Raw genomic sequence first — 24355 nt, 5'->3', positions numbered from 1 at the left:
TTGCCATACTAAAGAAAATCTTAATATAATGACCAAAATACAATGTGTAAAATCATCCACTAAAAAAAAAATTTAAACATGGAAGTATAAACATAGAGAAAAGACAGAAAAAGTCCCAGTGTTGCTGTGCAATATGATGTGAAGATATTTGTGTCTACACGTCTTCTGAAAACCAAAGTGCACCATCACCATAAATATAATGGACTCTTACCAGAGCTCATGAACTCTTTATAAACAAAAAAAAGAGTTGAAAAGACATGTATTTTAGTCAACTAAACTAGATCTCGCCATTCCTTCATATCTCCATATACATCATCAACAATAATGATTCAGTTTTACATTGCCTCCACAGTTATCCTCCACATTAGTATAAGACCACCTCCGATAGTATTAGATGTCATTCACATTATAAAAGAGAGGTAGGAACAATCACATATCATAAAACCATAATTGTAATTTTATTTAAAATCAACAAAATTTACTGACATGTCAAACGATACAATAGCGCTTGTAAACATATAAACCAGTCTCGGGAGCTGATCAAACTGAAAACAGTGAACGAAGCTGACATCACAAGCATAAGCTCCCTCCTACGCGTTTCATCACAAATTATATTGTCGGGAGCATGGAGATTACGCCGATCAACCATGCTGTTAAATGAATCTATTCAAGAGGAGAGGATCCTCAGATGGTAAAAAGCTATCCTATTGGAAGTCAAGATGGCTGCAAAGGTTTTTACTGTCAAAACGAGTCTTCGAAAAAAACAGACTTCGCTTCCAAAACTATCTAACCGAGAAGGAAATTCCCTAATCTTAAAGCGAGGGCTGGAAATATTCACCAGAGATTAATCTGGAAGAATAATGCTCAAGCCTCGCCACAGAATACAATCAGATCACACATCAGCCATCAAAACTGTGATCTGATCTATTAATGTATGTTGCTAAAGAGGTAATCAGATCATATATACAAAATAAAAAAAGTTTTTGTGAAAAATAACAATAATTAATCCCTTCTTTTTATATTCTTCAACATGTTTTATAACCTGTTTCATATCTATGATTTTATAAAAGTGAATATATTATATGAAAATGCTTCCCCTATTGGATAGATGCCATTGATATGTAAATATATATTACAATACCCAGAATAAAAATTACTAAATTCAATCTCTACTTCTGTCTCTAGCCTCAAACATCTGTCTGAAGTGTCCCTGCATCTTAAACGGATGTGATTGCATTTTGGACTTCATGTTGGTTTTGTAAATTTGTTGTTATATATAGTGTTGTATGGGAGGTTTTTTTTTTTTCTGCTGATCTTTGTCCTCCTGCTTATTTTTGTTGGGGTCAGGGTATATATATACAGGTCACCCTACTAAAAATGAATGCCTATGTATAAATGTATGTTATATACAGTGGGGATCGAAAGTTTGGGCACCCCAGCTAAAAATTTGTATTAATGTGCATAAAGAAGCCAAGGAAAGATGGAAAAATCTCCAAAAGGCATCAAATTACAGATTAGACATTCTTATAATATGTCAACAAAAGTTAGATTTTATTTCCATCATTTACACTTTCAAAATAACAGAAAACAAAAAAATGGCGTCTGCAAAAGTTTGGGCACCCTGCAGAATTTATAGCAAGCACTGCCCCCTTTGCAAAGCTGAGACCTGCCAGTGTCATGGATTGTTCTCAATCATCGTCTGGGAAGACCAGGTTATGTCAATTTCAAAGGTTTTAAATGCCCAGACTCATCTGACCTTGCCCCAACAATCAGCGCCATGGATTCTTCTAAGCAGTTGTCTAGAAAACTGAAACTGAAAATAGTTGATGCTCACAAAGCTGGAGAAGGCTATAAGAAGATAGCAAAGCGTTTTCAGATGTCAATATCCTCTGTTCGGAATGTAATTAAGAAATGGCAGTCATCAGGAACAGTGGAAGTTAAAGCAACATCTGGAACACCAAGAAAAATATCAGACAGAACAGCTCGCAGGATTGTGAGAAAAACAATTCAAAACCCACGTTTGACTGCACGATCCCTCCAGAAAGATCTGGCAGACACTGGAGTTGTGGTACACTATTCCACTATAAAGAGATACTTGTACAAATATGGTCTTCATGGAAGAGTCATCAGAAGAAAACCTCTTCTACGTCCTCACCACAAAAATCATCGTTTGAACTTTGCAAATGAACATATAGACAAGCCTGATGCATTTTGGAAACAAGTTCTGTGGACCGATGAGGTTAAAATTGAACTTTTTGGCCGGAATGAGCAAAGGTACGTTTGGAGAAGAAGGGGCACAGAATTTAATGAAAAGAACCTCTGTCCAACTGTTAAGCATGGGGTTGGATCAATCATGCTTTGGGGTTGTGTTGCAGCCAGTGGCACAGGGAACATCTCATGAGTAGAAGGAAAAATGGATTCAATAAAATTTTAGCAAATTTTGGATGGTAACTTGATGCCATCTGTGAAAAAGCTGCAGTTAAAGAGAGGATGGCTTCTACAAATGGATAATGATCCTAAACACACCTCGAAATCCACGGGGGATTACATCAAGAGGCGTAAACTGAAGGTTTTGCCATGGCCTTCACAATCTTCTGACCTCAACATAATTGAAAATCTATGGATAGACCTTAAAAGAGCAGTGCGTGACAGACAGCCCAGAAATCTCAAAGAACTGGAAGACTTTTTTAAGGAAGAATGGGCAAAGATACCTCAAAAAAGAATTGAAAGACTCTTGGCTGGCTATAAAAAGCATTTACAAGCTGTGATACTTGCCAAAGGGGGCAGTACAAGATATTAACTCTGCAGGGTGCCCAAACGTTTGCAGACGCCATTTTTTTGTTTTCTGTTATTTTGAAAGTGTAAATGATGGAAATAAAATCTAACTTTTGTTGACATATTATAAGAATGTCTAATCTGTAATTTGATGCCTTTTGGAGATTTTTCCATCTTTCCTTGGCTTCTTTATGCACATTAATAAAATTTTTTAGCTGGGGTGCCCAAACTTTCGATCCCCACTGTATATATATATATTTTATTTTTTTTTCTAATTACAGACAAGTAATGGATACCTGTTACATAAGAACATTGTGTTCTGAAGAAGTGGTTTTGACCGCGAAACGTGTCTTAAACTAATGCTTTATTTTACATTATGTACAGTATATCCTGCAGACAGGGCTTTTTTTTCAGCAAAGAGGTACAGGACATCCTCAGTTCAGATTCACCATTTGTCTTTGCCCCCTACTCACATCTGAGGACTGTTCCTTGGTTCCACCGCCTACCCAGCTCCCAGTACCACCCATTTTAGAGAACCAAGTATCATTTTGTGGTGCTAAGTAATTTGTATTGATTTTGTTAATGATAACAAGAAAAGCTGTAAGTAAAATTCCCTGCACCTAGGGACAATATACCCCACAGTAACAATAGATCCACCTTAGCAACAATAGACCCCTTAGCAACAATGGACCACCAGCAACAAAATACCCCCTAGCAACAATAGACCCCCCGGAAGCAACAATAGATCTCCCTGCAGCCATAATCAATAGACCCTCCAGTGGTCAGCAACAATAGCCCCCCCCCCTTCAACAGTAGATCTCTCTCAGCAACACCCCCAGCAACATAAGACCCACTCCCAACTACAATAGACAGTAGATCCCCACCAGCAACAGTAGACCTCCACAGCAGCAATAGACCCCCCCCTCCTGCTAAAATAGATGTCTTCCAGTGACAATGTATCCCCATCAGCCGGCATCAATAGACCCTGCAGCACACCTCAGTACCCCTTGCCATTCCGTACATCATTCAGTGCTGGAGGTGCATTCCTCCACGTTCCCGCTGCAAAAAAGCCCTGTCTATAGATGAGGTGTTCACAGTGAGATCTGTACTTTTAGGATTTTTACAATAAAATATTATATGTAATTTTTCATATTTGAGAGTTCTTTATTGCTACATGGATATATCGGTGGGTCACCTTTAAAAACCATTTTTCTTTTTTTGAATTTGGTTTGCATTCTTGTAACAGGTTGATGCCCCACGATCAGGGTTGCCAACAGTCAGTAAATTTATGGACAGTTTGTAAAAATCTGTGATTTTTACAACTGTCTGTAAATATCATTGTTATGTCAATGTCATGCTGTGTTGCTTTTTTAAATGTAAACCAGGCAAATTACTTGTTATGGGTATTGTCAATGTTTTCATATTGTGTTTATAATGTTTAAATATCGAATGTATTCGTTTTTAATATGAGTTGTCAGTAAAAAATGTGCTCTGTCAGTAAATTTCCCATGTTTTGTCAGTAAAAAATGTTGTGGGAGGTTGGCAACACTGCCCCAACCCCCCCCCCCCGATATAATCTATTGATACCCCACGGCTGCTTTGTCAGCCTCACCTTTACACTTCCAATGTATTTCTGGGGTCATTATGTAACCTACCTGTCTCCTCAGGGAAAATAGGTTGCTGGTGAATTGATAAAGGAGTCTTCCAAACCTTGTATTTTCCAGGGTGTGCAAGTATGAGAAGAGTTCATAGCAAAAAGGACATTGAAGCTACATTTTCATTGTATAAATTAGACAAACATGTCTCCAGTCACATGCTCTACGCTCAGGACCTGGTCTCCTTTTTAGCCATGCTGGTCAGTATGCCTGAAGGGAAGACACAGGTTTTTCGTTCCAAACTTTTCAATCAAAGAATTTTTTTTATTATTATTATGTTGGGAACTTAGGGTGTGTGTGGGCGAAGGGGGGGTAGGTGTGTTGTGCTGAATATGTCCCATGTTAGCATCCCCTCCTTGGCATTAGGGGTGCTTAATAGTGTGTTTTTATCAGTTTTGGGCATCAGTGTTTTGGAAAGAGTACCCCTTTTTTGTGAACTTTTCTGAAAACTTCCCGAAGCTTGGAAGGGCATACAAGCTAATGTGATTATGGCAGCTGCTGCAAACCCAATGCCCTTCTTAATGTGAAACCACCTTGGTAGAGATGGGTACATCCCACTCTTTTTTTCTTTATTTGCTTGTTTACTTATTTTTAGGTTTTAACTAAAGGAGGCATGCAAGTAAAACTCTCACCTTGCATCTTTTTGTTTGAGACAAAAGGCCATATTCTGATGTGCAACCATAGTTGTTGTCATTATATAATGTGTAATGCCAGGTTAAATTTACAGGTGGCTTGGATGATTGTCCTTCTGTCAGTTATACCAGGCTAGGGCCAGCATTTGAGATTTGAGAGGCACTAGTACAAAGTGAAAAGAATATTAAAATACATTCTAAACATTATCTGAAATATTAAATGGCATAAAAAATGCTCAATGCTGCATGAAGTGGAAGTCAAGCACCTTCCCAGACCCCAGCTCAGGCAGCCCACCTCAATTCCTTGCCAGAGCTGCTGTCTCATTTGGGAAGCTTAGGTTTCTATAAAGGCAATAAGTTAGGTTGTTAGATGCATTTTGGTCACAATCAAGGGAAATGCAGCTAGCAGTGCATTGCAAACCCAAAGCCCACAAATTGGGTGCATGGATACTGTTATATTGAAATAATGGTACACCATGCCAAAGAATAGACATGGAAATGGGATCTAGTGGTGTTTGTAAAGGTTCTCATTTCTCTAGATCTCTAGATGAGCCTTTCTCAAACTTTTTAATACTGAAGAACTCTTGAATAATTGTTCTGGTCCCAGGGAACCCCTGATAAAAATGACTGCATCTACAGCTCACTGTAGATTTGTGTAAGAACAGTGCTCCCTACATTTGGAGTCAGTGGGAATGATTCTCCTCTTAGAGATAGCTAAATGGATTATTGGTTTCAGTGGTAACTTATCTGAGAAAAATGTCCCCTTGCTCAAAGAACCCCTAGCAACCTCTGGAGCAGGGGTGTCAAACTGACGGCCCTACAGATGTTGCGAAACTACAAGTCCCATCATGACTCTGCCTTTGGGAGTCATGCTTGTAACTGCCAGTCTTGCAATTCCTCATGGGATAGTTTGGCAACATCTGGAGGGCCACCAGTTTGACACCCGTGCTCTGGAGGAACCCTGAAAGACTCCTCTAGATCATGGTACAGCTTGAAGTAATTAGTCTCATTCAACTGGACTTGTTCTGGTATGTTGAAGACATTTCACAGCTCATCCAAGCAGCATTTTAAACATGTCATCGTTATGATAGCAAAAGTCCAGTTTTGTATTTTGCACCGTAGCAAAGTGCTCGTGCCTAGCTCAGTGTGCAGTTGATAATAATATCGCATGGCATAGGATGTCAAGGACTATGACTCAGTTATCCTATTTTACCCTTTGTAGTGCTGCAAACATGCACTTGGTAAGATCTGATTTCATCAATTGGGTACCCTGTTTTCAGTATCCTTTAACCCAATGGTCAAGGTGGGACCCTGATGGAAGCGGCATTTCCTTTTTATTCACATCACGTTTGCAAAGACATCTTAGCTGGATGTATGTGATAGAAGATAAAAATATTTTCCAGTGACATAATCGCTGTACTTTTTCTAAATGAGTTGCCTCCTTTCATATACATACCAATTAAAATTTTACAAGCACTGATCCTAAATCAGTAGCTCTACCGTGGAGTGATTCCAAGTATGATGGATAAATTAGGCGTATTTTCCTACAGCCCATCTGTTAGTGCTTTACATGTTCACTGGAGCCAGGAGTTCATGTGCTGAGTGACTCAGTGTCATGCACAGGACCGCTGAGAATGTGGCAGACTTGATGCTTTCTCGCTCCAAGTGGTATTTCATTAATCACCTCAGTACTGTTCATATCAGCATTTGCTGTCTGTCAGGTATGTTCCTGGAGTCAGGACTAGAGTGATCGATATACTTTATGGTACATTTGTACATATTTTGATAGGCTAAAATGGATTTTTTACAGTTGTATGTATATAATGAAGTTAGAAATATTCTTGGAGGCATCAGTCGACCCAAAAGTAATATTTTAAACAAACGTTGAGCCTGTTGGGTTGAGGACCTTTTTTTATATGTATTAGATACTCCAACAGCAAGATCCACGTTGACTCTGTTCCTGTCCACCTGGGAATTTTGGGTTCTCCTCCAATAAGGTATGCTTAATCTTCCACCCACCTTTAGCTAATTACCCAATTACATTTGTTAAAGAGAACTGAACTGAGAGCCCCCAAATACTTACCATGTGAATTGCTGGGAACCAAGTCTTCTCTCTTCTTGACTGCAGAATGGAAAATCTTTTTTTTCTGGTGCCTTTGCAGCTGCCTGGTGACATTGATACTTCTCATTCCCTGTCTATGGGTGGGGAACTCCCAGGTTCTGATGACTCCAACTGATGATGGGAGCAGCAACAAGACTGGTTGGCAGTGGGCCCAGATTGGTTATGATCACTGGGCATCACTTCCAGAAGAGGTGCTGCAGTGGATCACTCAGTAGCAGGTGAATAAAAAACTGCCTTGGAGGTGTTTTGCAAAAAAAGAAAAACTTGGAAAATGGTGGGTGCAGCAACATATTTTTCCCAGAGACAGGCTTCATCTCTCCAACATTTAACAACAGTTAGGGGTGAACTGGCCTGTGCAGAAAAGCAAAATTAAAATTTTTGTAAGGGGTCAGCCATGTCCTGATTAGGGATTAGCTGAACCGTGACCCTGTGAATATAGAAATATAGATGTTGTCACTGCTAATTTGTTTTGAAAGGTGCATGTCCTCCTCAATTTGGCCACAGGTTTACAGCAAGGGATGGAAATAATGAAAATGAAGGCAGGATGAGAATGTCATCCACAGAGCCTGCAGCTTTAAAGCATATCAGAAACAAAATTTTTATATATTCAAAATTACCAGTTATTTGATGTGGTGGCTGGATTTGTCTTTTTCTGTTTGTTTTCACCTGGTAATGCTGAGAATAACACACTCCCTGCCCCTTTGTGTCTACCCTCACATCTCTACTGTATCTCGTGGGGCAGCCATGGTTGCCACATAATGTCAAAAACCATAAAGTAAATAGTGCTTAACGAGAAGTGTGGAGTTTGGTCAAATAAACCTACATACTCACCTAGGTGGATGCAGAATTGATTTGATGCAGCGTCTATCCCTCATTGCTTCCAAGACTGAGAAACGAGCAATCACATGATCTTTGATTGCTCGGTTCTCGGTCTCATGAGCAAAGAGCATTGACTGTCAGTCACTGGAGTGCTGACCTGTGGAGGGTTTGGGAGAGCACGCTGAGAGACTGAGCCAGCTGCTGGTCAGGCATCTGGGTGGATCCTGACATTAAAGTCAAGATCCCGCCAAAGTCTGGACTGGCTGTGTGATGTCAAACGACAGTAGACTTTAGCCCACTGTGAGCTGAATCAGGCTCACAGAAGTGCAGAACAAAGTGCACTCCTGTGACCTACAGAAGAAGTAGGTCCAAAAAGGCTTCACCTCTACTTTTCCTTTAAACAAGCCCCTATGCACGAAGAAATGCAAAAAAAAAATAGAACTGTGAATATTGTATACTGCATTACGAAGTCTCAATATAATACAGTCACTGTCGTGTTACATTTTTTACTGTAAGTCTTTTAATCTTTGTGAAGTCGCTTCACCAGCTTCTAAATGTGTCCTTAGTGTCTCCATATCAGTGACAGTCTTACATTTTGGTGCTCCCGCAGTGCTTTTTTTCATCCACCTTCAGAAAAACACAACTCCCCAGATATGATTGACTTCAAATGATAAAGTTCATAATGCACATAAAGGTTTTTTTTTATGACAGTCCCAAATGTCATAAGCAGGGCTTCTGCCTCTTTATAACGCCAATACCCAAGATGATCATTGGATGTTTAAGCGCATGAAACATAAGGAAGAAAGTTCATTTGTGTAGCGCTACCCCCATGGGAGCCGCTAGAAAGATGTCTCATGGCCAGTTGAAGGCAGCAAGGCCATTTAGGTCCTGGGTGATATCCCCCTGCCAGTTGAAGGCAGCAAGGGCATTCAGGTCCCTCAGGAGATATCCCTCCGCCAGTTGAAGGCAGCAAGGCCATTCAGGTCCCTTGGGAGATATCCCCCAGCCAGTTGAAGGCTGCAAGGCCATTCAAGTCCCTCGAGAGATATCCCCCAGCCAGCTGAAGGCAGCAAGGCCATTCAGGTCCTTCGGGTTGATTTGTCTGATTTTATTCATTTGACATAAACTCTCTTGGGATAATGCACTAGGCCAGTGCGCCTTCTTTTCTTGTTTTGTCTAGAAAGATGCCTAGGGTTCTTTTCCCAGCAGTTACCGTACAGCCAGGCATATGGTCATAGTCACTCTTTGGTTCAATGAACATTTCAGCGGTATTCTTTTTGGTGTTTTTATTTTTGGGTAACTTGAATGGGGATAGAGAATTGAGTGGGATACTCCAAAACCTTGTACAAATAGGAGGACACTTTCTCATCTGTAGAACTATAAGCCAAGTTCTTGCACAAGTAAAGAAATGGACTAAGTCAGGGGTCTGCAACCTTTAAGACATAAAGAGCCACTTGGACCCGTTTCCGAGAGGGAAAAAAAGACTGGGAGCCGCAAAACCATTGCAACATTTAAAACAAATCCGACACTGCATATATTGCAAAAAGCGCTCTGGTCATGAAGGGTGTTTAAGGGCCCAGTAAGCAAAGGGTTAATCAGGGCCACAGTGTATCATCATAATCACAATCATAGCCTTAGGACCTAAGTGGTGGGCAACCTTTTTTTTCAACTGAGCCAAATCTCGCCAAAACCACGATTAAAATTTATTTTGAGAGCCACATTTTTAAAACTGAAAATACATCCCCCATAGTAATTCATCCCCCCTATAGTAATTCATCCCCCCTATAGTAATTCATCCCCCCTATAGTAATTCATCCCCCATATAGTAATTCATCCCCCCTATAGTAATTCATCCCCCCTATTATTATTATTATTATTATTATTATTATTATACAGTATTTATAAAGCGCCAATAGTTCGCTCAGCGCTGTACATTATAAAGGGGGACAGAACATGTGACAGAACAATACCAATACAATGCAAAACATGAGGGGATCGAGGGCCCTGCTCTTTCAAGCTTACAATCTAGGAGGGAGGGGATGGTGGCACAGGAGGAGATAGCTGTGGGGGATGGAGTGGTAGGAAGAGTGGAGGAGGTCGGCAAGTTAGCAGGGGGCGGGGTAGGCTTCCCTGAAGAGATGGGTTTTCAGGGTGTGCCTAAAGGAGAGGAGAGTAGGTGATAATCTGATGGGTTGGGGCAGGGAGTTCCAGAGGATGGGTGACACCCTGGAGAAGTCCTGGAGGCGGGCATGGGAGGAGGAGACCAGGGAACTAGAGAGAAGGAGGTCTTGTGAGGAGCGGAGTGTGCGTGCTGGGCGGTACTTGGATATTAGGTCAGTGATGTAGTTCGGGGCAGTATGGTGGACAGCTTTGTACGTCAGCGTTAGGATTTTGAATTTGATCCGTTGCGCAATCGGAAGCCAGTGGAGGGATTGGCAGAGGGGGGTGGCGGAAACGGAGCGGTTGGAAAGGTGAATGAGTCTGGCAGCCATATTCAGGATGGACTGAAGCGGGGATAGCCAGCGGCGAGGCAGGCCAGTGATGAGGGAGTTGCAGTAGTCGAGTCGTGATATGATGAGGGAGTGGATGAGCTGTTTAGTGGTTTCTGGAGTTAGGAACGTGCGGATTTTGGCGATGTTGCGGAGGTGGAGTCTGCACGAGTTTGTTAAAGAGTGGACTTGGGGCTGGAAGGATAGGTTGGAGTCCAAAATGACACCAAGTACTCTGGCCTGCGGGGCGGGTTTGATGGTGGTGTTGTTGGACATGATGGAGAAGTCAATGGGGGGTGGTGTCCGGGCTGGAGGGAAGACAAGAAACTCGGTTTTGGAGAGGTTCAGTTTAAGGAAGTGGAGCGACATCCAGTCTGATATGTCGCTCAACAGGTGTGTGATTCGGGCGGAGAGCAAGGGGGTGAGGTGGGGGGTTGAGAGATAGATTTGTGTGTCGTCGGCATAGAGGTGGTAGTTGAAGCCGTGAGAGTGTATGAGTTGGCCAAGGGAGGAGGTGTAGATGGAGAAGAGAAGGGGCCCGAGGACAGAGCCTTGAGGGACCCCAACAGAGAGGGGGAGTGAGAGGGAGGTGGTGGCATTATAGGTAACGCTGAAAGAGCGTTGTGACAGGTAGGATGAGAGCCAGGAGAGAGCAGAATCTCTGAGGCCGAGGGAGTGTAGTTTTTTGAGGAGGAGGGGGTGGTCGACTGTGTCAAAGGCCGCAGAGAGGTCAAGGAGTAGGAGCACTGAATAGTGGCCATTAGCTTTGGGGGTTAGCAGGTCTATAGTAATTCATTCCCATATTGTGTCAATTCACTTACCTGTACTCCGCGCGTTCCTCTCGCCGTGTTCCCGCGCAGTTCTGGTCTTCAGGGCGGACTGTGAGAGGAGAGGAGTTCGTCACGCTGCCCCGCCTACATCCTGACAGCCAATGTTTGCCACGCTCCGTGGGCCGGATTATAAGGTCCGCCGGGCCGTAGTTTGCCCATTGCTAGGCTAGCTGCAGAGTCCTGACTTTTGGGGCGGCCGCCCGAGAGGAGGGAGGGGAGCGGGCGCCCGGCACACAGAAGAGCTGCATTAACCTCCCTGGCGGTATGATTCCTTCCGATTTTTTTGTGCTGAAAGCGGTACCATTTTTTCGCATGGAAATAGTTTTTTATTGTAGGCTGTAATTTTTAGGAAAATTTCCCCACAAATCATTATCACTCAATTCTGCAAGTGGTTCTGATTTACTATCGCTGTTCTCTAGCCGGTCTAAAACCGCTTTTGACCTAAAGGGACGCTTTTTGGACGCCATGGACTTTTCTAAGTTTCCAGGCAGAAAGAACAGACAAAATGCAGGCAGGGCACAGGACAAAGCACTCGGGACAATATGTATGTGAAATGGGATGAAACAGCAATGTTTTACTATTGAAAATTGAAAAAAAAAAAAAGACATTTTTTAAATTTTTTAAATTTCCCTCCGCCGGCGGCGCCCGTACGTCCCGACGTCACGGGGACTGGAACACAGAAGCCGGATGCCGGCATCGGCCGGAGGAGATGGCCGGGGACGCTGCAGGGGACACATCGCGGGAACGAAGGACAAGGTAAGTGCTGCAGGGACCCCCAGAGCAGCGCCGCATGGTAAGCCTGAGTGTAGCTCGTGGTATAGAAATTCTACCACGAGCTACACTCGGGAAAACCGCCAGGGAGGTTAAAAGAGCCGCGGCTTGCCGACCACAGAGCTACGGCAACCCTATTGCCTGTCACCTGGTGGGCAGTGTGCTCCGGAGCCGCAGCAAAGGTGAAAAAGAGCCGCATGCGGCTCTGGAGCCGCGGGTTGCCGACACCCGGACTAAGTGTTCTACAAGCAACTTGAGGAGGTTAATCTTCCTCTCTGGACAGTCCAAGGAAAGTCACTAGGAATTAAATAGACTGAGCTCTTCAGGACACTGGGCACGTTGTCCCCTTTCAAAACATGGCTGACTTTCTAACACCAAGGGGTGTAGCAACGACTTTGTACTTTTCTTTTTTTTTTATCTCTGTTTGTTCTTGACCCTGTCTGTGGTCAGATATTTCTGGTTGTATGTTTCTACTATCTGTTGTGTACGAGCCTGATGAGTCGATGCCTCATACCCAATTGTACTGATCACAATTGATCTGAAATGTGGTGTATTTGTATTATTTTTGAGTAACAGTTTTAATATAGAAAAAAAAAACAGAAAAAGAAAACTAATGCAGCCACCACTTCTAAGGTATGGTGAGCTGCAATGTTACATTTTTTTTGTTTTGTTTCGGATATACCTTAAAAGCTAATTAGCAATGATAGCTCCCATCTCTGTCCTCATAATTCCCAATTCTAATGACTGAGAGATGCGGCTCTGACCATTTCTGATAACTGTCTGGCTGTTTGCTTGTAAAGCAGATCAGATGAGGACAGGTATTATGATGTTCACTGACAAAATCTAATCATGCATTGATATGCACATTTGTAACTTTACAAAGTGAGAAATTAGAAAATAAATCATGCAGTGAGCAGTCTGTAATTGGGGCTGCTTGCCTCTACTACTGCAGTACCGTTGTGGCACCTACCCAAGCAGACAGGCTACTACTTTGGATTACAATGATTACAAGGATCATCTGTTGAACCTTACCTATACACCTGTAGAATTTCATTAGAAATTGTCATTTTCAGAATGTTTGTCTGATTGTGTAAATGTTAAAGGCAATGATTTGACAATCAGTTTTGTCCAGAGAAATCAAAAAAATCTAGAGACAAGGATGGAAAACTTTGTTGAGTCTATAGGGAATACATTTCATATGGCTAAATATGCTCCTGAGAAAAATCATAACTAATCTTATGTCCATGCACTTGTCAAAATTAATCTGGAAGTAGAATTTTTATTCTGTGAAAATCTAGACATTGATATAGTACTCGAATTAAAAGTTGTTAAAAATGAGTCAAGTCAAGGGGCAGACTGACCATTTGGAAACTCGGGCACTGCCCGAGGGCCTTGGGTCAGTAGGGGGCCCCATGAGATGCCCCTGGTACCTTTTTCATAGGCTTTTTTGAGTTTGGTCAAGGACACAGGGGCCCATGAGTTGTCAGTCTGCCCCTGGTCAAGTCCATGATGGCAACAATGAATGGTGGATGAATGTTTTTTATGCTTTCTCGTTCAAACGTTTGAACAAAATTCTACACATGTAAGGCCAGCACTGGTTTAAAGAAATAACTACAAGATACAGTCTTCTTCTAGCAATTTCTTTTAGCCGCAGTCAATGTATACTGCTTGCCCAATCCCAGCATCTGTAAGATGCACAGAATGGAGTCGGTGTCTAAAAGAATGGCCTAATCATTTACCATCCAATGGTAAAGAGGAGCAATGGGACAGGAATCCTGAAGATGACCAAAAGAAGTTGGTGGCAGGGAGTGATAAGGAACAATGGAAAATGGCCACATGAATTCGCCATTATTTGTAAATATGCCTTTCATATTTGTACATTATGGCAAGACCAGTAGATTTAAAGTGCCTCCTTAAAATTGAATTAATATTTGTTCTCTTTTTTTATGCCTCAATGTAGGAATCCATTTATGAGTTTGATTTATATTTTTATTTTATGTGTTTTATTGGTGCCAGCACCAATTGCATTTCTTATACAACTTATATTTATCGTATAAACACAATATATAACTTTTGTGTTCTTAATATTGCCAGATATCCCTTTCTAGTATATGCACTGATTGCTAAAAAGAAAAGCCGTATCACATCTAACTGGAATTATTTCCTGTTATATATGGATACATTAGGTCAGCCAACCATATGTCAAGTCTTGCTACCACGGTGCAACTAGAAATCGGTACCAGTAGATAATTGCATAGTATGGATTTCACAAACAATCAATAAGGTATACGGGCGAGACAAATGGCTACAGCTTTATTTGCAGTGATTTTCCATCACACCTCTGGGTACTTCTGGACTCCAAGATTGGACTGCATTGTTCAAATTACATTTTATTTAGATAAATATATTGTAAATTATATATTAAAATAATTTATAAAGTAAAAAAAAAAAACATTATAAATATGTTATATATTCATGTGATAGATGAACAGGTAGGGGGAAGCCACTGCTAGCCCTTTCTGAAGAAGCGGCAGTTTCTACATCACACCTAGAGCAGTCTGCAGCAGTCCATCTTTTATCATTTAGCATTATCCGCCACCTAGGGATTGCACCACTCTGCACAGGTCGACTTTTAGGCCCCATGCACGCAGGGCTTTTGAATTTCTCCTCTGAACACCTTTTACTCTTGGCAAGGAAAAAACTGCTAAAAATGTGCCTAAAGTTTCGTATTGCATATGCATTTATCTGGATTTTGGAATGAGCACTTTAGTGCCAAGCGTCTAGCATTTAAGTGTGTTAGGCACGTCTACATGCGTCAAGCATTTTTTTTGCTCTTCTGAACATGTTGGTGGCCCATTTATTAATACAGTGGGCTTCCAGATTCTGATAAGGCCATAGCCACAGACTCCCACAACCACTGGCCAGGCATGTGGGGAAGAGGCGCTTGTTGTCATCAACAGGCATAGAGTCCCCATTAAAATATATATCAGACTCTAAGGGGTTTATTTACTAAAGCTGGAGAGTCCAAAATCAGACTCCCTTCTGCATAGAAACCAATCAGCTTCTAACCTCAGCTTCTTCAATGAAGCTTTGGCAATGAAACCTGGAAGCTGATTGGTTTCTATGCAGAAGGGAGTCTGATTTTGCACTCTCCAGCTTTAGTAAATAAACCCCTAAGGGTCTGACATGGATTTCCTTCCTCACACACTTTCTTTCATTTTTTTAACATGAGGTACCCCCTTAAAATCCATACCAGACTAAAAGGGTCTACTATGCATTTTTGGGAGGACTGTAAGCAATTACTTTTTTAATCTTGCTGTAGGATGTGCTACAGCAAGATTACAAAATAATACAATTTAAAGTAGAATTCCTGGATAACTCTATCTACCCCTAAAAATAATAACTCCCCCAACTAACACCTATTCTGACCAATCTGTATACTTACCTATTTTCAGACCGCTCTGGTCTGGTCGCCTGATCTCCTCTGTGTCAGCCAGTGCCGGCTGCAGGGGAGATGTGGGAGCATCAGCAATGGCTAGTAATGTCTGGAACCGGTGACATCACCCATAGGCTCCTATGGCCAATCCATTGTCTCTTCTCCCTTGCAGCAGTGCTGGCTGACAGAGAGGAGCCAAATCATATGACTGAACCGGAGTGACCTAAAAAACAGGTAAGCATACAGATCTTTTCTACATAGGTTAGTCAGATCATTTTTAAGAGTAGTTTTGTCTTTGACATTTAATTGCTGGCTTCTTAGAAAAAAAAAAAAAAAAAAAAACAGCAAAGATCCCTCCATAGGTCTCCCAAAATACATAACATACCCTTAGGATCTCCTATGCATTTTGTGGGACCTTAGGGATTTTTATGCTGTTTTTTCTTTTGAAAAAAAAAGAAAACAGGAGGGAGATCAGATTTGCCTGCAATATAAAACTCTTTTTTTTCCATTTTAAATGTCAGTGCTCCCAACCAAATAGATTATTTGTACATGTACCCTAGGCCAATGTCCAGTCTCCATGCTATTTTTTGCACCCCCTTCTGTTGTTTATCTGTCCAGAAAATGGGCATCTTTAATTTGACAGGTTCAGCGCTCATTGATTTGAGTGGGGTTTGGGTTCATTTAAGCCTCTTTGAAGTTTGCTGAACCCTGCTCACACTGTTTGACTCATCACTAGTCTTATTTATTTATTTATTACAGGTGCTTATACAGCGCCATCAATTTACGCAGCGCTTTACATACATATATTGTACATTCACATCTTGAAATATTACCTCCTTTTCTAAAAAAAAAAAAAATGCTGTCTAAAAAAAAAAAATGCTGTCTAAAAAAAAAAAATGCTGTGTGCATCATAGAAAGACCTTAGTGCTTAAATATCTGTAAACTCCTCTAAATGTGGTTGTTAAAAAAAAAAGCACTTAGAATATGCACCAGAGAGGTATTACTCATTAGTACCATGTGACTGGTAAAATATTACTGCTTGCTAAGCAGCCCATGTAATGAGTGCACTGTGCTCCTGTTGTCCCTGCTATGTCAGCACTTAGGACGCAACATTCCATCTGTCCCCTGCAATACCTGCCAATTACCAGACACATGGCAACACGATGCCATCTCTTCCCCATACAGCACTGCTGATCACATTCCGCAGAAAAACTGTATAATAAGCTTTGTTCAAACTCCACTTTCTTTCCCTTTGCCTTGATTCATGCATATTTTAACTTCCAGTTTCAACAAAAGGATATCTTTTCTCTCCAATTTGGATATAAATTGTTGAAGGTGACATAACTAGGCCATTGTTCAGCCATTCCCAGACACAGCCATCCGTAGTGCTTTCCTCTGTATGTTCACTTTCGACCCGTGTCAGCTCATTTTAACAAAACTGTTTCATTCCTACCTCTCTTTATTGATGTTAGCACATCTGTTTGCTCTAAATTTCTAATTATGTCCACACTTTAATTAAAAACTAGTATTAATGGGGTCAAATGTTGACGGTGTTAGTAAAGGCAACGGTCTTAACTGATTTGTAGAAATTGTGAGAATGTATGTTCTCTGGCTAATGAAGATGAGCCTGCATCACTTTTTGCTTTCTATTTAGACATATTAAGATTGCCTAGATAGAAAGATTAATATCCATGAAAAATTTAATTTTCTGTTTATGTACAAGTGAACTACAGTAGAGATGTAACCAGTTGCTATTTAATTTTTAAAAATTACTAAAAGATTCAAAAGAAGAGATGAGCACAGATATAGCACAGACTAGCCATGATCGTAAAAGTACACAAAGCTACGGCAATTGGCCAGCCTGAATATTTATCATGTTCTAGACCAGTGGTTCTCAACCTGTGGGTCGCGACCCCTTTGGGGGTCAAACGACCCTTTCACAGGGGTCGCCTAAGACCATTGGAAAACACATATTTCCGATGTGTACAGAGCAGCTACTATGTAGAAAGCAGCTATTGTGTTGAAAGCAGCTACTGTGTTGAAAGCAGCTACTGTGTTGAAAGCAGCCGTATTGAAGGTAAAACGACACATGAATTATAATTACTGGGTAAAGATTTTTATGGTTGGGGGGTCACCATAACATGAGGAACTGTATTAAAGGGTTGCGGCGTTAGGAAGGTTGAGAACCACTGCTCTAGACAATCCCTGGAGGGGAGTGTCCAGAATGTGGCTGAGGAGGCGAAAAAATGAGGCCTGGATAAATTGTTCTTTCCCCAGAAGGGAGGGTTCCAAAACCTATGGGGCTGTTGCCCCCTGAGACAGTCTGTGGACTGTGTATCTGTTCTCTTAGGTCCTGGCTGTGGCAGATTTGAGGGCCTGGAGTGATCCTTTGAGGAGCTGGCTGTGGGACTTTACTATACAGAAACGGATCTAGAGAAGGTTTGCCTCCCTCACTGGACCGTGTCTGGAGGAAGATGGAAGGTGTGCAGATGTGCTGGGAACTTGTGAGAACTGACCATGAATTGTGATTCATGGTGACTGTGTGCTTTTGAGATGGATCCTCAAGTATCCTGGAGCAGGAGCCTAATGAAGAGTGTACTCTTGTTATTGTACATCATTTTAGAGTATCCCATAGCCTTCTCCTGTTTTAAGTTTTTCAGGCAATACATTTCAAAAAGACGTCCCCTAGACTGGAGTGTATGGACTGATGCTCATCTAGACAATTGTATAGACATATTATTGTCTGGACATATTAAGATTGTCTAGATAGAAAGAGTAATATCCATGAAAAATGGAATTCTCTGTTTATGTACAAGTGAACTACAGTAGAGATGTAACCAGTTGCTATTTAATTTTTAAAAATTACTGAAAGATTCTCAAGAAGAGATGAGCACAGATATAGCGCAGACTAGCCATGATCGTAAAAGTATACAAAGCTACGACAATTGGCCAGCCTGAATATTTATCATGCTCTAGTCAATCCCTGGAGGGGAGTGTTCCGAATGTGGCTGAGGAGGTGAAAAAATGGTCTGGAGCCCTGGAGAGATTGTTTTTTCCCCAGCAGGGAGGGTTCCAAAACCTCTGGGGCTGCTGCCCCCTGAGACAACCTGTGGACTGTGTATCTCTTCTCTTAGGTCTTGGCTGTGGCAGATTTGAGGGCCTGGAGTAATCCTTTGAGGAGCTGGCTGTGGGACTTTACTATAAGGCAACAGGTCTGGAGAAGGTTTGTCTCCCTCACTGGACAGTGTCTGGAGGAAGCTGGAAGGTGTGCAGCTGTCCTGGGGACTTGTGAGAACTGACCATGAATTGTGATTTCTGGTGGCTGTGTGCTTTTGAGATGGATCCTGGAGTATCCTGGAGTAAAAGCCTAGAGAAGAGTGTCCTCTTGTTATTGTACATCATTTTAGAGTATCCCATAGCCTTCTCCTGTTTAATGTTTTTCAGGCAATACATTTCAAAAAGATGTCCCCTAGACTGGAGTGTATGGACTGATGCTCATGGGCAACCTCTGTACTATTTGGAAATAATCAGTTATCACCAGTGGTCCCTACAGAGGTAGTGCTACAAGTTAATTTTATACCAGATAATCCTGCAAGTAATACACTTCCTCTATCTGGGTGGCTATATTCACTCCTCCACTGTATCAATGGAGAGAGTCATGGTTGTCACCTTCAAGCGTGTCTGCCTTTGTTTATCTCCACTACATGGGGAATGAAAACATTTCTAGTTGTACAGAAAGTCCTGTGTCCTGGTGGGAGCTATGTGTCCCTATTATTTGGGTTATGGTCCCTTTAGGAGAGCAACATAGAGCAGTTGGAGTACTCACCTGTGAGGGGTGATCTGTCACAAAGAGGGAAAATGTTTTGTTTGTTTTCATGCTGAGAGGAAGCTGATTTCTTTAACCTTTTTGAAAAGTAACTGTTTGCTTTTAATAAGGTGGCTGGCTGGTGATCTGGACTTTCCAAACATCACATAGTTTGCAGAAGGTAGTTTATTTCATTCTTTCAGTTCAGCGCACCTGACATTACAAGGGCATTGCAGTTCTAGCAAGATCAACATATATTTTCTGTATTTGCCGAAAATGTTCTTAGCCAGAAAATAAAATGAATATAGTCAGTACACTGGTAGGCTGGATTGTACACCATATTGCCAAAAGTATTGGACCAGCCCTCCAAATCTTTGGATTCTTGTGTTCCAATCACCTCCATGGCTACAGGTGTATAAAATCAAGCACCTAGACATGCAGACTGCTTCTACAAACATTTGTGAAAGAATGGGTCGCTCTCAGGAGCTCAGTGAATTCAAGCGTGGTACCATGATAGGTTGCCACCTGTGCAATAAGTCCATCCTTGAAATTTACTTGCTACTAAATATTCCACGGTCAGCTGTTAGTGGTATTATAAGAGGAAAGTGCAAAGTGGAAGCAACTGGGAACAACAGCAGTTCAGCCACCAAGTGGTAGGCAACATAAAATGACAGAGTGGGGTCAGCGCATGCTGAAGCGCAGTGTGCAGAAGTCACCAACTGTCTGCAGAGTCAATAGCTAAAGACCTCCAAACTTTGTGTGGCCTTCAGATTAGCACAACAACAGTGCATAGACAGCTTCATGGAATGGGTTTTCATGGCCGAGCAGCTGCATCCAAGCCTTACATCACCAAGTGCAATGCAAAGCGTCGAATGCAGTGGTGTAAAGCATGCCACCACTGGACTATAGAGCAGTGAGACGTGTTCTCTGGAGTGATGAATCATGCTTCTCTGTCTAGCAATCTGATGGACGTGTCTGGGTTTGGCGGTTACCAGGAGAACGGTACTTGCCTGACTGCATTGTGCCAAGTGTAAAGTTTGGTGGAGGGGGGCTTATGATGTGGAGTTGTTTTTCAGGGGTTGGGCTTGGCCCCTTAGTTCCAGTGAAGGGAAATCTTAAGGCGTCAGCATACCAAGACATTTTGGACAATTGCATGCTCCCAACTTTGTGGGAACAGTTTGGGGATGGCCCCCTCTTGTTCCAACATGACTGTGCACCAGTGCACAAATCAAGGTCCATAAAGACATGGATGAGCAAGTTTGGGGTGGAGAAACTTGACTGACCTGCACAGAGTCCTGACCTCAACCCGATAGAACACCTTTGGGTGTTGAATTAGAGTGGAGACTGCGAGCCAGGCCATCTCGGCCGATATCAGTGCCTGACCTCACAAATGCGCTTCTGGAAGAATGGTCAAACATTCCCATAGACAACCTCCTAAACCTTGTGGACGGCCTTCCCAGAAGAGTTGAAGCTGTTATAGCTGCAAAAGATGGGCCAAACCAATATTGAACCCTACGGACTAAGACTGGGATGCCATTAAAGTTCATGTGCGTGTAAAGGCAGGCGGCCCAATACTTTGGGCAATATGGTGTATTTTTGGGTTTAGTTTTCCATTATTTATTTGCAGGTGTCTTTTCTAATTTCCTGGTGCTTTCTTTTAGTGATTTTACTACAGGTCACCAATACCTTTGGGCAGCATAGTGGCTGAGCGGTTATAATGCTCATCTTGCAGAATTGTGGTTCTGGGCTTGAATTAAACCTCCAGGGAGTTCAACAATCTCCCTATATTTGTTTGGGATTCATCATGGGCTCTGGTTACGTCCTACAATCCAAAAACCTGCTAGGAGTTTAGACCTGGTATTCTTGTGAATGTGTAATGGAACAATAGACTGAGCTCCTTTAGGGAGCAAAACTGATTTATGTATTCTGTAAATTTATATTCTTTTCATTTGGATCAATCCACTACATCAAAATATTGTTCTATTAGCATTTAGTAATTATAGCTTTGAAAATTCATTGCAAGGCAATCAGCACTGTACAGCTATGGGGAATAAGTCATGAAGAGATCTTTTTTATCTGTGCTCTTGGAGAAATTTAGCTTGTTCAAACAGAGTAGAGAGTTGGAAGAAGAGAATAGTTATGGTGGGCATCCTCTCTCCTCTAGATATCTAAACATGTCAAATAAAACCACAATATACTAATACTTTGTGACACAGCTGTCTAATCAGATGGTATAGATGCAAGTCATGGGAGTCATTTTTGTCAAATATTATGAGAGAGACTGATCTATGTAAGTTCTTGTTTTTTAAAATTCACTTTATGTCTGATTATATATACATATAGACCAAAGAAATACAGTATAATTATATGGGTTTCACAAGGGGCTTAACTGCACAGTACCTGTCCATTACACCATTATTATAATATTATTATACAGTATTTATAAAGCGCCAATAGTTTGCTCAGCACTGTACATTACAATGGGAGACAGTACATGCGACAGTACAAAAACAATAAAATGCGATACACGAGGGGTTCGAGGGCCCTGCTCCTTGGAGCTTACAATCTAGGAGGGAGGGGATAGTGGTACAGGAGGAAATAGCTTTGGGTGATGGAGTGGTAGGAGGAGTGGAGGAGGTCGGCAATTAGCAGGGGTGGGGTAGGCTTCCCTAAAGGAGAGGAGAGTAGGTGATAGTCTGATAAGTTGGGGCAGGGAGTTCCAGAGGATGGGTGACACCCTGGAGAAGTCCTGGAGGCGGGCTTGGGAGGTGGAGACCAGGGAACTAGAGAGAAGGAGGTCTTGTGAGGAGCAGAGAGTGCGTGTTGGGTGGTACTTGTACCATAACTCAGCAGTGCCATAATTTACTAAGTTTAAAGTATTTACAAGACCTATGTTGAAGTTACGTTCATAGCAGAGCAACCCCAGTCTGCCTCCCCTTTTTATACTCATTCCTCTCCGATCCAGCAAGATACCTTTGAGTAGATTGTCCAGTTGCTTGCAGAATATGTTTTCGTCTGAGCCCACGCAAGCACTTGCATCACTATGACCTTCTGAGTATGTTCTCTGATATAAGTGTACTGCACCAAAGGTGTAATCACACTTTAATGGTACACTCCAGAGAAAATGGAAAAATAATCATGGAAGAATAAACATTTATTTACTTATTTCAGGTACTTATATAGCACTGTCAATTTACGCAGCACTTTACATATATATTGTACGTTCACCTCAAGGGGCGTACAATCTAAGGTCCCTAACTTACATTCATACATACACATACTAGGGCCAATTTAGACAGGAGCCAATTAACCTACCAGCATGTCTTTGGAGTGTGGGAGGAAACCAGAGTACCCAGAGGAAACCCACGCAGGCACAGGGAGAACATGCAAACTCCAGGCAGGTGGTGCCGTGGTTGGGATTTGAACCAGCGACCCTAGTACTGCCAGGCGGAAGGGCTAACCACTTAGCCACTGTGCTGCCATTTGACCCACTTTCTGTAAGTCAAGGGTGTCAAGGCATCTTCTTAGGGTCAGATTTAGACCTTATACACAGGGTTGGTTTATATTCCCAGTGACAATCAGTCATTTTTAAAACGTCATTCTAAGGTCACGCATTCACACACACAGTCATAGGCTACCTTCCTTAAGAGCATAAGCGCTCTCTGGGGTTGATTTACCAAAAGCAAATAGACTGTGCACTCTGCAAGTACAGTTGCACTCATTTTTCCCAGAGCTTAGTAAATGTGGTAAAGCTCTGCTTTTTTCAATCATCCAATCATATGCAAGCAAAAATATTTTTTTTATATTTAAATTTTCCTTGCACCTGTTGGGTGTTTTTTACAAAGTGAAGCTTTACCATATTATATATACTGAAAAAATGAGTGCAACTGCACTAGCATGGTGGACAGTCTATTTGCTTTTGGTAAATCAACTCTATAAGGAAGGTAGCCTATGAATGTGTGTGTGAATGTGTGACCTTAGAATGATGTATTAAAAATTACGGATTGTCACTGGGACCGGGGCGGACTGACAACTCATGGGGCCCCCGGGCAATAGGGGATCATGGGGCCCCTGTGTCCTTGCCCAAACTCCAAAAAGCCTATGAAAAAGGTACCAAGGGCATCTCATGGGGCCCCCTACTGAGCCTGGGCCCTCAGGTAGTGCCCGAGTTTCCAAATGGTCAGTCCGCCCCTGCACTGGGAATATAAACCAACCTAAAGCGACCTATATGTGTTGCTTGAGCTACCAAAATTAATTTTAAAAAATGATAAAACATAACAGTAAAAACCTTTACAGATGATGGCCAGCAAAATGTTACTTCCCAAAATTCATTTAATGAAAGAAAGTAATTTTTTAACATTTTATATTATTTTATCGTTAATTATTTTGTTATTATTTTGTATGTTTTTTTATCATTTTTGCATTGAGAGGGGCCTTTTCTATAAGGGGGGCCCAGGGCTGTTGCCCCTTTTGCGATCGTATAAATCCAGCACTACATCTCGCCCCTCCCTGGACTCAGGAGAATGCAGAGATCAGGGTTGCTCCAAGCACCCTAGTCAGAAAACACAATATAGTCCTGGAACAGTGCAGTAAAGCAATGCAGCTTTGTCCAGCAGCCTCCTCAAACTGTGATGAGACAATGAACGAACCCCAGAATTCTAAGATCGTCTCTCTGATTTTCCCTTCAGTAAGTATGTTCACTCACTGATCACTGGCTGTTGGACTGACAGCAGTGTGCAAAGCAATAGAGCCCTGACTGGCTGAGAGTCTTCAATCGCTTAGCCTGGATGCTCTGCCGGGGACTATTAAATGCTAATATCAGAAGAGATTCAGGTACTAGGTATAGGTTTCAAAATATATAGAATTTCAGGGAACAGTTTCTATTCCCATTCCAATTCCTATTCTTATTATGGGGAATATGATTAACCAATGGTTTCTACTGGGCTGAAACCTGTCATCCTTTGTACTGAGATCCTTGTACTCCTGATGGATTAAATGAGATTAGATTTAAGAGCACATCA

At 41.9% G+C, this 24355-nt stretch overlaps 1 protein-coding gene across 1 annotated transcript in view; it reads left to right on the top strand.

Moving 5' to 3' along the window:
* The window catches only part of RIMS4 (regulating synaptic membrane exocytosis 4), a 266003-nt gene that overhangs the window by 113588 nt on the left and 128060 nt on the right, over positions 1–24355 (top strand). The window lies entirely within an intron of this gene.

Source organism: Staurois parvus, unplaced genomic scaffold (assembly GCF_062004578.1).
Source record: "Staurois parvus isolate SC_StPar_1 unplaced genomic scaffold, SC_StPar_1.0 ptg000151l, whole genome shotgun sequence".
NCBI classification, from domain to species: Eukaryota; Metazoa; Chordata; class Amphibia; order Anura; family Ranidae; genus Staurois; species Staurois parvus.
The sequence above is the reverse complement of the archived record's forward strand: the minus strand, read 5'-3'. Positions and strand labels throughout refer to the sequence as shown.